This window comes from Panthera leo, chromosome D3, assembly GCF_018350215.1.
Source record: "Panthera leo isolate Ple1 chromosome D3, P.leo_Ple1_pat1.1, whole genome shotgun sequence".
Lineage (NCBI taxonomy): Eukaryota > Metazoa > Chordata > Mammalia > Carnivora > Felidae > Panthera > Panthera leo.
Genome location: NC_056690.1, coordinates 78,176,835 through 78,190,258, shown reverse-complemented (window position 1 = coordinate 78,190,258; position 13,424 = coordinate 78,176,835). Strand labels below are relative to the sequence as shown.

The 13,424-nt window shown below is 44.5% G+C and overlaps 1 pseudogene; it reads left to right on the top strand.

Moving 5' to 3' along the window:
- The first annotated feature begins 1,041 nt into the window (after positions 1–1,041).
- Positions 1,042–1,631, top strand: LOC122203582 (annotated as a pseudogene).
- Positions 1,632–13,424: the final 11,793 nt, after the last annotated feature.

Genomic DNA, 13,424 nt, shown 5'->3' with positions numbered 1-13,424 from the left:
GACGTTAATTGCTACAGACTTTAATAATAACCGAAATTCAACATACAACAGTAAGAAGCTCGAATCTATAAAAGAGAGAGAGGGAGTGAGAGAGAGAGAGAGACTAACCACGCTGCTCTGTGGTGAAAAATGACTTTCCCAAAGTGTCCACAGGCACCGGGGGACTCCTTCAGTTCTAGGAGCCAGTATCTGGGCATCTGTCTCCTTATTAAACACTTAATGTATACTCATGGTGGCAGTGGGGGGGCTGCCCAAAAAGCTGGGCCCAAGAAAGCAAGACAAAGTTCCTGCTATCTAGTTTGTTTGGAGTTCACGTAATTAGAAAGCATAGAAATCATACGATAAAGCAAGCACTATTTCTTATATTTCTTAACAGTAAAAATCTCCCTTGTTTCAATTCCCTTCCTAATTGTATACCACAGTGGCATGTTTCAGTACAGTGAGATCCTGAAATGACAGAAAAACACTGAGGTTAAGTATTGTTTTTAGTCAGATGAATTGTAAGCTGGGCAGCAAGGAAGTTCAACATCAGCTGCCAGGGGACATTTCGTTCGTGGGACCGTCCTCGTACTTTGCTGACAGGTTGGGAGGCAAAATGTGCATTTCTGGTTTCTACCTGTAACATTTTTCGGGGTCTTTTTTTTTTTTTTTTTAGATCTTTAGGTCTTTTGGTTTTTTGGTTTTTTGGTTTTTTCAGTTTGCAAATTAAAATCTAACCTGATATAAAGAGGGATAAAAACTCTAAAAATCAGGCGCTCCTGGCTGGCTCAGTCAGTGAAGCACGCAACTCTTTTAAAAAAAAAAAAATGTTTATGTACTTATTTTGAGAGTGGGGGGGATACCATGAGTGAGCAGGGGAGGGGCAGAGAGAGAGGGATATGGAGAGAGAATCCCAAGCAGACTCCACAGTGAGGGCAGAGCCCCACGCAGGGCTTGAACCCACAAACCGTGAGCTCATGACCTGAGCCAAAACCAAGAGGTGGCTCAGCCACCCAGGTGCCCCTGCAACTCTTGATCTAAGGTTGTGAATTCAAGCCCCGTGTTAGGTGTAGAGATTGCTTAAAAATAAAATCTTATGGTTCAAGCTAGAGCGTCCGGTGAAGGAGGGAGGGAGCTACGAGTCCTTTGCTAGGGGAAGACCAAAGACAGACTGTAGGAAAAGCAAACAGAAGCCATGTTTCAAAGACCCGTGTTAGGGGTATTTCATCAGTTTGTAAGAAGTGAGTCTGAAATTGCCAGCAGCTTTGATCCTGAAAGATCTCTGAACTGTGTACAGCTCCTTGGAACAGTGGGTCAGGACCCCGTCATGAGATAGGTGGAAGGGAAGAACCCGGTCACGATATTTCTCTAGCAACGAATGAGGTGTGGCGGTCAGGGGAGAGTGGAGTGCACCAAAATGGGTGATGTCAGTCAGACGACAGAGCACAGGGTATCGGCATTCGGACCAGGCCTCTGAGACATGGCGTATCAGTATGTGAAAAAGGGGTCCCGCATCTACGTGGAAGGGAAACTCAACTACGGTGAATACACAGGTAAACACAATGTGGGGCCACAAGCAACAACAATCAGAGCTGGTAATAGTCTATTTCTGGGTGACCCGACCGAAGAAAAGGCATAGAGTGAATGATTCTTCTTTGTTTGGTAGGGTCTTTCATTGTTTGGTAGGGTCTCATTTCCGAATCACGTACAGTCTTTATAGTTCCTAAGGACAAGATTAAAATATTCTTTTATATACAAAAATAAGTAAAATAAAATAAAATCTTTTTTAAAAGTCTAAGAACCATCTTAAAAACATAAACACCACCCCCGCAACTGTAAGAAAATAATTAATTTGCTTGCTATAGAAGTTAGGAAAGAAAAATTCCCCAAGAGATGGAACCTGATACTTTGTAGGAAAAAACTGTGAAGTCCAGTGAGATGTTGGGTGGTGTTTTATAACCCAGAGGTCTGTAGCCCCTGCTATTTGTTTTACTCTTTCTTTGTGCCTTTACGTTGACCACTCACCTCTATTCTCTTGCATGGAGTCCACAGAATTTGTGACCTCCGAGGCCATCTGCCTCTAAGACAATCACTAGTAAGTTCCCCAATGTTTAAACATTACTATCCCAGATATTGGCTCCAAGAACTCAGATGGCTTTCTTGTCATTTTCTCTAGATTGACAATATGTAACAGCTGCTGGTTGGAACTTCCATTAAAGAAAGTATGTACGTGAGACCCCAAGTCTCTCGAATTCTAAAATCTTGACCATGTACATCTAATATATTTCCTGGGTTAGCTGGTCGTTAAGTTTAAACTTTCATGTTTAGTTTATCTCCATGAAAGCTGTCTGTATTTCCAAGAACATGGCAAACATAAGCATTCACTTCAGAGGCAGAGCAAAGTTTCAGTTGATCTAACTGTGCATCATAGCTTATGTATGCTCACCTTTCATAATATTTCTCACCTTTCAAAATCTTTCCCAAAACTTGGGATTATCTGGGTAAATAAGCACCAGCTCCATGCTTACAAGAAGATCAGACCACAGGATAGAAAAGTCAAAACATTAGGCCAGATGCCAGACTAAACTTCACGGCGCTTCAGGGTAAATGTCACCAGAAGACAAATATCTATGCTTGTATGATTACGTAGGTTAATGGCCAGACTTAGCCAATGGTCTTCAGTCTGCAATCTTGGCTGCAAATCGGGATAGGCACAGGGCCTCGCCTTGCCACTCTGCCCGACTTCCCTAAGCTGACATTAAGGGGGCCCATTTCCAAGAACAAGGTGGCTGGCCGTTTCAGGACACATACGTATGAACATACTTATCGTTCCTGATAAGGAAGGAAACTGAGAGCGCCAAAGGATGAGATTTGGGCTGAGACCAGGAGGAAGAGCTGGCAGTCATCCCACACTAGAAGACCCACACACGATGTTGAGCAAGTCCTTCCATTCCACGAGGCCTCTGTGTAAAAAGGATCATAACACCTTCCTTTTTACATGAACACACAGAAGACATTTCATACAACAATATAGTATATTAAAACAAAAGAAGGAGGTGCGCCTGGGTGGCTCAGTCGGTTAAGCATTCGATTTCTGCTCAGGTCATGATCTTACAGTTCAAGAATTTGAGCCCCGCGTGGGGCTCTGTGCTGAGCCTGCTTCAGATTCTCTGTCCCCCTCTCTCTTTCTGCCCCTCCCCTGCTTGTGTGGGCATGTTCTCTGTCTCAAAAAATAAACAAATAAAACATTAAAAAATTAAAAAAATAATAATAATAAATAAAATAGGAGAGAATATTCTAGGCCACACCCAAACCTCTGATTCCTCGTGGACTCAAGTTCATGCAAGGAGGAGTGGGCCAGCAGGTGTGCATAAGAAGCCCTGATGAGGTCAGCTCCAATGTCTCCCTGAGGACCAGCAATTAATTACATGTAGAGAAGGAAGCAGAAGGGAAGGCCACTGACCCCATGGTGTTTGCATCCAACTGTCAGTGGCCAACTTCTTAGATTCTATCTGTGGCCTAAATGATGAAAGATTATTTGAAGCCAACACAGAATTTTTTTTTTTTTTTTTGCGTTTGATTTTAAAGCTGTTCTTTCATACAGTGAGAGAGCACAGCAAAGTGTGTAGAGAGGCTTCTAGAGCAAAGCCCTCTATGGATGGCCACCTAATAGGTGGCTTTCTTGCCTGTGTCAGCCAAGATAATTACATCAGTTGTTTGTACCTGGAAGGGATCCCACCTGGCTAGGATCCTCCCACCTGGAAAGTCTCCCTATCTGACACCTGGAAGGCTTTATAGAAAAAAAAGAAGGAGGAGGAGGAGGAGGAGGAGGAGGAGGAGGAAGAGGAGAAGAAGAAGGAGAAGGAGAAGGAGAAGGAGAAGGAGAAGGAGAAGGAGAAGGAGAAGGAGAAGGAGAGGAAGAAGGAGAAGAAGAATTGACTACCTTTAGCTAAAATATAAAAGTGTTTCTTAATCTTTAAAGTATAAATGATTACCTGTTTCCAAGTGGGCCCCCTAAACCCTCACTTCTGTAACAGGATGCTAATAACACCATCTAATATCATAACAGGTGTCGTACATTAAAACCTGCTGTTTTTATTCTTCATCTGCCGTTGGCTTTCAGCTTTGTGGGTTATAACAGGTACAGTGTAACCACACGAGGCTGAAGTTGGCTGAGTTTCATTTCCAACCACCCCCAAGACAGAGCTGAATTTTACCTTTTGCTAAATGGATATCATAGTGGTATCACAACGATCTTCACTTTGTTATTTCTACAGAATGCAAGGCACGTATACAGAAAAGGGCCAGTAAACATAATTGCCTGAAAGAGGCTATGCTTTTTAATATCTTTTTCATGCCATACAAATCCACATCACCGAAAGTCGATTTTTTAAAAATATTTTACCAACAAAATCAACTTGCTAATTATTTTTAACTGCTTTTGAATCAAAGCATTCAACCTCCTGATGGCCAAGATGACAGATGTGTCCTGGGACCCAGCACCCCAACGGGTGGTCTCTGGGGAAACAGAGGAGAGAAAGACACAACCCGCCCACGCCCACCCCAAACTCCCTTGGCCACATAGTGCATCTCAGGTCTACCCAAGGTTGTCCCCCCTCCAAAACCACACATTCAAATGTGCTGCCTAGTTCATCCTGGCTGCCCCACAAAGTGGCATAGACTGGGTGCCTTACAAATAACAGACTTATTTCTCGCCGTTCTGAGGCTGGAAGTCCGAGATCAGACTCCTGGCATGGTTGGATTCCGCTGAGGGTCCTCTTCAGAGAGGCTGTTTTCTTTCATATGGTCATGGTGGAGAAAAAGAGAAAGAGAGAGAGAGGAAGGAGGAGGGAGAGGGAGGGAGAAAGGGAGAGGGGGAAGGGGAGAGAGGGAGAGAAGGAGGGAGAGGGGGAGGGAGAGAGGGGGAGAGAAGCAAACTGTCTTGGGACTCTAATGAGGGCATGAATCCCATGCATGAGGGCTCCGCCTTCTTGGCCTGACCCTGTCCCAAAGGCCCCACATCCTAATGGCGTCACATTGTGGGGTAGGGTTTCAACATATGAATTCGGGGTGGGACACACAGTCAGTCCATAACACATCCCTTTTGGGTTTTTTTTAAAGTTTATTTATGTTGAGAGACGGGGGGGGGGGGGCATCAGTGGGGGAGGGGCAGAGAGAGAGAGGAAGAGAGAGAATCCCAGGCAGGCCCCACACCACCAGCACGGAGCCCAACGTGGGGCTCACATCCATGAACCTCGAGATCATGACCTGAGCGAAGCCAAGAGTTGAACAGCCAACCGACTGAGCCACCCAGGCACCCGAGCATATCCTTTATTGGATGGCAAGCTCTCCCTCCCTGCTTTAAATCCCTTTCACCCACTACATCTCTCTCCAATTCCATCAAGACCTCCAGGTACTTGATGGAGCGCCTGGGTGGCTCAGTCAGGTTAAGCCTCCAACTCTTGGTTTTGGCTGAAGTCATGATCTCACAGTTCGTAGATTCAAGCCCCACCCTGACAGGACAGAGCCTGCTTGGGATTCTCTCTCCCTCTCTCTCTGCCCTTCCCCTATTTGTGCGCTCTCTCTCTCTCAAAATGGATAAATAAACCAAAAAAAAAAAAATTTTTTTTTTAGACCTCCAGGAACTTGAGCCCTTCCTTTACTGTCAACCAGGCGTGTCCGCTCTGTTCCCCATCCAGGAAGCGTGCGGTGGTTCCTCACCTCTGATTCTTTCCTACCAAGACCTTCACCTCCCTGGTTCCCTTGCCCTTCTGTCCATTGCCCCAGACCCCAAGCTGGATCTAACCAACTATCCGCCTGTTTTGAGCTGCTGGAGGAAAGCTCACCACCCCACAGATCGGAACTTGACATCGATGTTTTCCTGGCCAGCTGTTCCTCTCGTGCTCCAGTGGCTATTTTCAACCTTCTCAGCTTTCTCCAAACCTTCTACCCCAGGACGGCAGATACAGCATGCTGTGGAGACAACCGGAGTCGTCTTCTTCCAGGACCCCGGGAAAACCACGTTTCACAGCCCCCCTTAACATAGGGTGGGGTCATTCTGAGATCTAGTCATAGAATTTGAGCAGAGTGATGTTCCTCTTCTCCCAGGAGTGGCCTATCCAAACCTCCCCTCTTTGTCTCTTGGCCCGTCTGCACAGTGGATGCTAACACCTGGGGCAGAACTTGGAGGTCACCCGTTAAGTCATGCAGGTTATAACAGGTACAGTGTCACCACATGAGGTTGAAGTTGGCTGGGGCTCATTTCTATCCACCCCTAAGACACAGTTATATTTTACATTTTGCTGCTTTGTGATAGTATCCTTTACTTTGCTGTGTATACAGAATACAATGTATACACACAGAAAAGGACTCCTAAACATAATTACCCGGAAAAGGCTCTGTATCTCTTTCTTGTGACTCAGAACCTCTATCTGATGTGGCCCTGAATGACTCTGCGAAACAAATCACACACACACACACACACACACACACACACACGCGCGCGCGCGCGCACACCCCAACCCCTGCGCTTTCTGTGCCAAATGGATTTTACCTGAATGAGAAATAAACAACGGTCAGATCACAGAAACAGATGGGAGGAGAATATCAGCTCGTCTCCCTCCTCACACCCAGCTCACCCTCCTTGTAGTGGGGCCTTGTTCCTGTTCTCCTGAAGAAGAAAAATGAAATCTTATTTTGTTCTCTTTTAAATGCTGGAGACCAACTTACTGTAGGCTGAACAATTAGGGTTTCATGATACCTACTGTCACTGGAGGGATGACCTCACAGAAACTGAGAACAGCAATCATCACATGGCCTCCAGCACCTAAAACTCAGCACGGAGAGGGAGAAATGAGGGCTGACCCGGGTTCTGTGCCTTCCCATGTCTCCCCCAGAATTATATCCCTAATGCAACATTTTTAGGCCCGAAAGTCTTTTGTCCTTCTTCCCTATGTGTCTATACCAAAAATAGGTATATAAATTGAAATTGAGAATGGTTTCTTTTGACCATAAATAAAAATATTTTTTTCTGGGGGTGCCTGGGTGGCTCAGTCGGCTGAGCACCCGACTTCGGCTCAGGTCACGAGCTCACGGTCCGTGAGTTCGAGCCCCGCGTCAGGCTCTGTGCTGACAGCTCGGAGCCTGGATCCTGCTTCAGATTCTGTGTCTCCCTGTCTCTCTGCTCCTCCCCTGTTCACACCCTGTTTCTCTCTCAAAATAAATAAAGATTTTAAAAAATATTATTTTTCTGGATTGAATTATCTTTTTTTAATGTTTTTTTTAATTTTTTTTCTTAATGTTTTTATTTATTTTTGAGACAGAGAGAGACAGAGCATGAGCAGGGAAGGGGCAGAGAGAGAGGGAGACACAGAATCGGAAGCAGGCTCCAGGCTCTGAGCCATCAGCACAGAGCCCGACGCGGGGCTCAAACTCACAGACTGCGAGATCATGACCTGACCCAAAGTCGGACGTTCAACCGACTGAGCCACCCAGGCGCCCCTTAATGTTTATTCTTAAGAGAGAGAGCATGCACACATGAGTGGCAGAGAGGCGGTGGGGGGGGGGGGGGGAGGAGGGGGCAGAGGATCTAAAGCTCACTCTGTGAAGGCAGCAGAGAGCCCAGTGCAAAGCTCAAATTTACCAACTGTGAGATCATGACCTGAAGTTGATGCTTAACTGACTGAGCCACCCAGGCGCCCCCTGCATTGAATCATCTTTACAATTGTTATCAGGAAACAAGGGCTCAAAGTACCTGAATATCACATCTGTTAAGTCATTAAATATAAAATAAACATAAAATAAAATATAAAACAAAATGTAAAATGAAAACTAACATGTATTGAAAATAAAGCTTTTAACAGATGAATGGGACTATTTCATTTGCTGGTTTCTAGTTTGGGGCTTTTTTCCCTCAATTATTTACTAAATCTGTGGGTGATAGACTGTTATTCTTCTTTCCATTTTTTGGAAACAATTGTGAAATAAACAAATAGGTAGAAATGGAAGGCATTTGTCTATAAAAATGTACCTCAATTACTTGAACGCTTCCTCAGAATTCCTGGCAAAATTATTTTGACCATTTACCATGAAAAATAAGCTACTTTTTTAGTTGTCTGTCATCAAAAACATCACTTCAATAGTCATCAGATTAAAAGCTCACCACAGGCTTATGTCCTCTTCCACTTGAAAAATCCTTGATCTGCAGAAGAACTTACCAGTCCATCATTAGTCATTCGCTCTTCTCAACTCCTCACCTACACTTCCAGCTGCCCTTGGCTTTCATAGGCACGGTGTTCATCCCCAGGGCTGGTAGCCACGGCAAGATTCATAATAAATGGATAAAAGAGGACAGGATAGCAAACTCTCAGGCAGATACATTTTAGGAATATGTACATATGCCCGTTGAATATCAGGAAATTCATTCCTTAAACCTACCCACGTGTGTGTTCCCCTTGCAAAGCCTTTGCATGCCCTCCAAATACATGAAGGCCACCTATTGAAAACCATTAACGTAATGAATTGGTAGAGTCCCCAGGTGGAATCGCCTGGATTTTGGTGGATGCCAAAAAGCAAATGCCAATAAATTTCATATTTAAAAAAAAAAAAAAAAGCAGACGCCATTTTGTGAAGAGACTCTCTTTCCTTAAGGGGAGAGACTGTTCTGGTCTCTTAAATTCATTAAAACTTTTTTTTTTTTTAATTCCTTGCTTGAATTTTTTTTTTTTATTTATTTAAATTCAAGTTAGTTAACACATAGTGTAGTATTGGTTTTGGGAGTAGACTTTAGTGATTCATCACTTACGTACAACACCCAGCGCTCGTCCCAACAAGTGCCCTCCTGAATGCCCATCACCTATTTCTCCCATCCCACTCATGCTCTTTCAAAAATAAATAAACATTAAAAAAAACTTTTAAGTACAAAACAGGCTGATGACATTTGAGTGTAGATCAGCAGTGAGAATTTTCGCTGCACATGGTATGTTTGGTTGACTCTGGGCTGGTTGTTGGGTTTTTTTTTAATGGTTATTTCTTTTTGAGAGGGAGGGTCAGAGAGAGCAGGAGACACAGAATGGGAAGCAGCCTCCAGGCTCTGAGCAGAGCCCAATGCGGGCGGGGCTCGAACTCATCAACTGTGAGATACTGACGTGAGCCAAAGTCAGACACTTAACTGACTGAGCCACCCAGGCACCCCTTTGTCTGTTTTTTTTTTTTTTTTAATTTTTTAATTTATTTTTTGTTTTTTAAAATGTACATCCAAATTAGTTAGCATATAGTGCACCAATGATTTCAGGAGTAGATTCCTTAGTGCCCCTTCCCCATTTAGTCCATCCCCCCTCCCACCACCCCTCCAACAACCCTCAGTTTGTTCTCCATATTTAAGAGTCTCTTATGTTTTTGTCCCCCTCCCTGTTTTTATATTATTTTCTTTCCCTTCCCTTATGTTCATCTGTTTTCTCTTTAAAGACAGGTGTATTACTCACGCCAAGCCAATCAGCTAGCGCCATCACGGGAAGGGCTCTGTGGCCATCTGTCCTGGGGCAGCCTGGAGTAACAGGACTTTCACTCACCCCCTGAGGCTATTGGCGTGGTTGAGGCAGCCTGCTGGATTTGGTGCTTGTCCCTAATTAGAAGAGGCAACGGCCAGTGTCCTCTAGGACCCGAGTCTGGAAGGAAACAACTACCCCTGTCCCTTTCGCTGCAGCAAGTGACAGCTGGACCCTGACTACAGTGATAAGTGGAAATTCTAATCCTTGACTTGCTTTTGGCCAGGGACACTACTCTCCTTTACTCCCTCTGGGTCTAGGGAAGAAAAGAGGTAGCATTAAAATTTCCTTTTTTATTCACACTGTCCGTCTATGTTTTACATGAAGAGGGACCCCAGAACCAGAGAGTGACTGTTAAGTAAATCAACACGCTAGACTCTGACCGAATTAGCATCCCAAGTGTGGACAGAGCTCTTTACACCACACCACTTGGCAGGCTGCTAGTTAACTTCTGGAATGGAGCCCTGCTCCACTCTTCTTGATTCAATGAGGGACGGGTTGGGCTGGACACAGAACCACAGGCACAAAATGCAGCTGCCGAAGACTGCCATTGCCTCAGGAACAAAATGAAAGGTCACTGTCACTTTCAGACCGCTGTCACCGTCCTCAACCTCCGCCGTCCCCTCCCAGGCTCCCTGCTCCTGGCCACGCCTAACTCCTCAACTGGCTCAGGAAACTATGTCCTGCTTCAGGAATCTTGCAGCTCACACCTTTCCTTCACAACTTGAAAACACCGAAGATTCTCTCTAGCAACTCCTTGCAGACAAACATAAAACGCAGATACAATGACTAAAATACCTTGAACCTGCAAAAGACGTAAACGAAAGTATAGATTCCAGAAACAGATCAAACGACATTCTAGACTGTAATTTGTCATCAGGTGGGCATTTCAAATCAATGGCCTAAAGAGCATTGTTTCCTCAATGGTGGTGGGATGACCATTTGGAAGATGAATACATCTGCATCTCAACTTTTCTCTTTAAGCCCAAAGAGATTCCAGAGGAACCAAAAGTTTAAACATAAAAACCCTAAAACTCCTAGATGAAATAGTGGGGGGGATTTGTACACGTTCTTGAGTAGGGAAGACATTTTTGAATAAGGATACAAAATCATAAATGTTAAAGGAAAAGGTTATTAAATCTGTTGCCATAAAAATATAAAACTTACATTGAAATGTAACATTATTCGATAAATATATCAAGCAAAGGGCAAACAACGGACAAGTCCAAATGACTTACTTGATTCGATTATTGTCTTTTTTTCCCCCAATATTTACATGGATTATTTAATCCACTATTGTATTGGCTGGATCCTCCTCGAAAGCAGTGTAGAACTAATCAATAAGTTGAGATAATAGTAATTTCTGTCATATTCCCAATTTTGTCTCCAACGACTTCTTTTGCACTATAATGCTCGGTCTGATGTTCGCTTTTGTGTTTTGGTACATCTTACCATATTTGAGTAGCTTTTTTCTAAAGTGGATACTTACTGAATTAACACAAGCCTTCGGAGAACCTCTTTGTATTATGAATTTTTCTTTCCATTTGCTACTGTAACAAATTATTATTTACACATTCTTGAATGTCAAACAATTCTTGCATTCCAGAATAAAACTACTTAATTTCTGTATGTTATTCTTCTGATACAATACTGCATTGAATGTATGAATATTTTATTTAGAATTTTTACATCTATATCCATAAGCGAATTAGTCGATAATTTTACTTTGGAAGTATCTTTTTTGGCTCTTATAAAATGTAATGCCAGGTTCATGAAAGGTATTGGGAAACTCAGAATACTGTATTTCATAAGGTAATTTGAGGTACCTTTCATCTACTTCTGGAGAACTGTTCTTACACTATTTTGAGCCATATACTTTGAAGAATTTAATGAAACCATTAGACTTTAGCACCAGAAAACAGAATGTGCTTACTTAAACTTGGTTTTGAGTTTGTTTGTTTTTTTAATGTTTATTTATTTTTGAGAGAAAGAAAGATCACAAGCAGGGGAGGGGCAGAGAGAAAGAGAGACAGAATCCCAAGCAGGCTCTGCCCCATCGGCACAGAGCCCAACACGAGGCTCGAACCCACAAACCGTGAGATCATGACCTGAGCCAAGACCAAGAGTCAGACGCTTAACCGACTGCGCCACCCAGGTGTCCCTTACCGAAACATAATTTTGCATGAAATTTCCAGGGGCTCCTGAGTGGTCACCTGCAAACTCTGCATTATACCCCTGGCCAATGAGAACTCGAAAGAAACGGCCTATTTATCTATTAGTGGAAACCACAGGCCTTACGCATAAACAGACCAGTGCAACTGGAAACTAATGCAGAAGTCTGATGTTGCCAGGGTAGAAATATGACTCCATCTGATTCTTTTGTTCCTGTGATAGGAACCCGGGCCCCGATGCCCAACCACTGCAATGAACCAGGACCCTAACGGCTACTAGAAAGGAACGTACGCTCATCTCTCAGGACACCTGCATGCATTAGGACATGTAGTTTGCACCTTCCCCTAGCCATGGCTGTTGCTGACAATCTCTGGCATAAGTGCTGTTCCTTTCCTGGTTGGAAGAACAGAGCCAGTGTGATGCAACAAGAAATACTTATTTGGTCTTAGTCCCTGGTCCCTGACACAGAGCTTCTAAACCCTCCACATCTCCAGAGTGAGGAGTGTCTTTTTGTCTGATCATGCAATGGTTGCAGGCCGGGGGAACCCCTAGGCCACTTCAGGCCAGAGGCTGGTCTCCAGAGAGGCCACCAGGATTCTTTCAGCTCCACCCCCCTGAGGGCAAAGGGAGGGGCTGGAGACTGAGTTCAATCACATTGAATCAATCAAGCCTTCCTAGAGGAACCTCCATAAAAGTCCCTAAACGACTAGCTTCTGGAGCTTCTGGGTTGGTGAGCATGCGGAGCTGTAGGGGAGGGGCGGGGGGGGATGCTGTACCCAGAGAGGGCCTGGAAACCCCGCTCCCCTCCCCCACGCTTTGCCCTATGCACCTCTGCCATTTGACCTTTCCTGAGTTGTGTTTTTTTATGATAAACTGGTATGTGTAAGTGTTTCCTGGGTTCTGTGAGCCATTCTGGCAATCATGGAATGTGAGGAGGAGGTCGAGGGAATCCCCGACTTATAGTCAATCAGGCAGATGTATAGGTGTGAGGGCAATCTTGGGGACCGTGCTAACCTCCAGGGACGTTATTGACACAATTGATGATCCAGAATTGTACTGAATCAGAGACTTAGGGGCGCCCGGCTGGCTCAGTCAGAAGAACATGCAACTCTTGATCTCGGGGTCGTGACTTCAAGTCCCACCTTGGGGGTAGAGATTTTTTTTTTTTTAACTCTTTTAAAAACCTAGAGAATGGGAGACTTGCTCAGTGGGCAGAAGAACTCCCCCACGTTTGGTGTTAGAAATGTTGTGAGTTACACAGTTGAGAAGCCAGTTCCCATTTCTCTCATTTCCCAGTAAGCCTCTGAGACAGTGCCCTCCACTCCCCTGGGGGTACTTGTGCAATCCCGTCTGAAGCGGAGAAAACGTGAACCCCCTTCTCCCTGTCTTCTTCCCTCCTGCTCTAGGGAAGACTGAAGGTTGCATTCAAGCTCATTTTGTCTTACTCCTACCCCATGCAGCTGGCTTGTCCACATCAAGGCCCTCTCACTTGAAAAGTAACCTGGGTGGGGCACCTGGGTGGCTCAGTCAGTTAAGCATCCAACTCTTGATTTTGGCTCAGGTCATGATCTCACAGTTTGTGAGTTTGAGCCCCACATGGGGCTCTGTGCTGACAGCACGGAGCCTGCTTGGGATTCTCTCTCTCCCTCTCTCTCTGCCCCTCCCCTGCTCTCTGTCTCTCAAAATAAATAAATACGCTTCAAAAAAGGAAGAAGGGAAGAAAGAAAG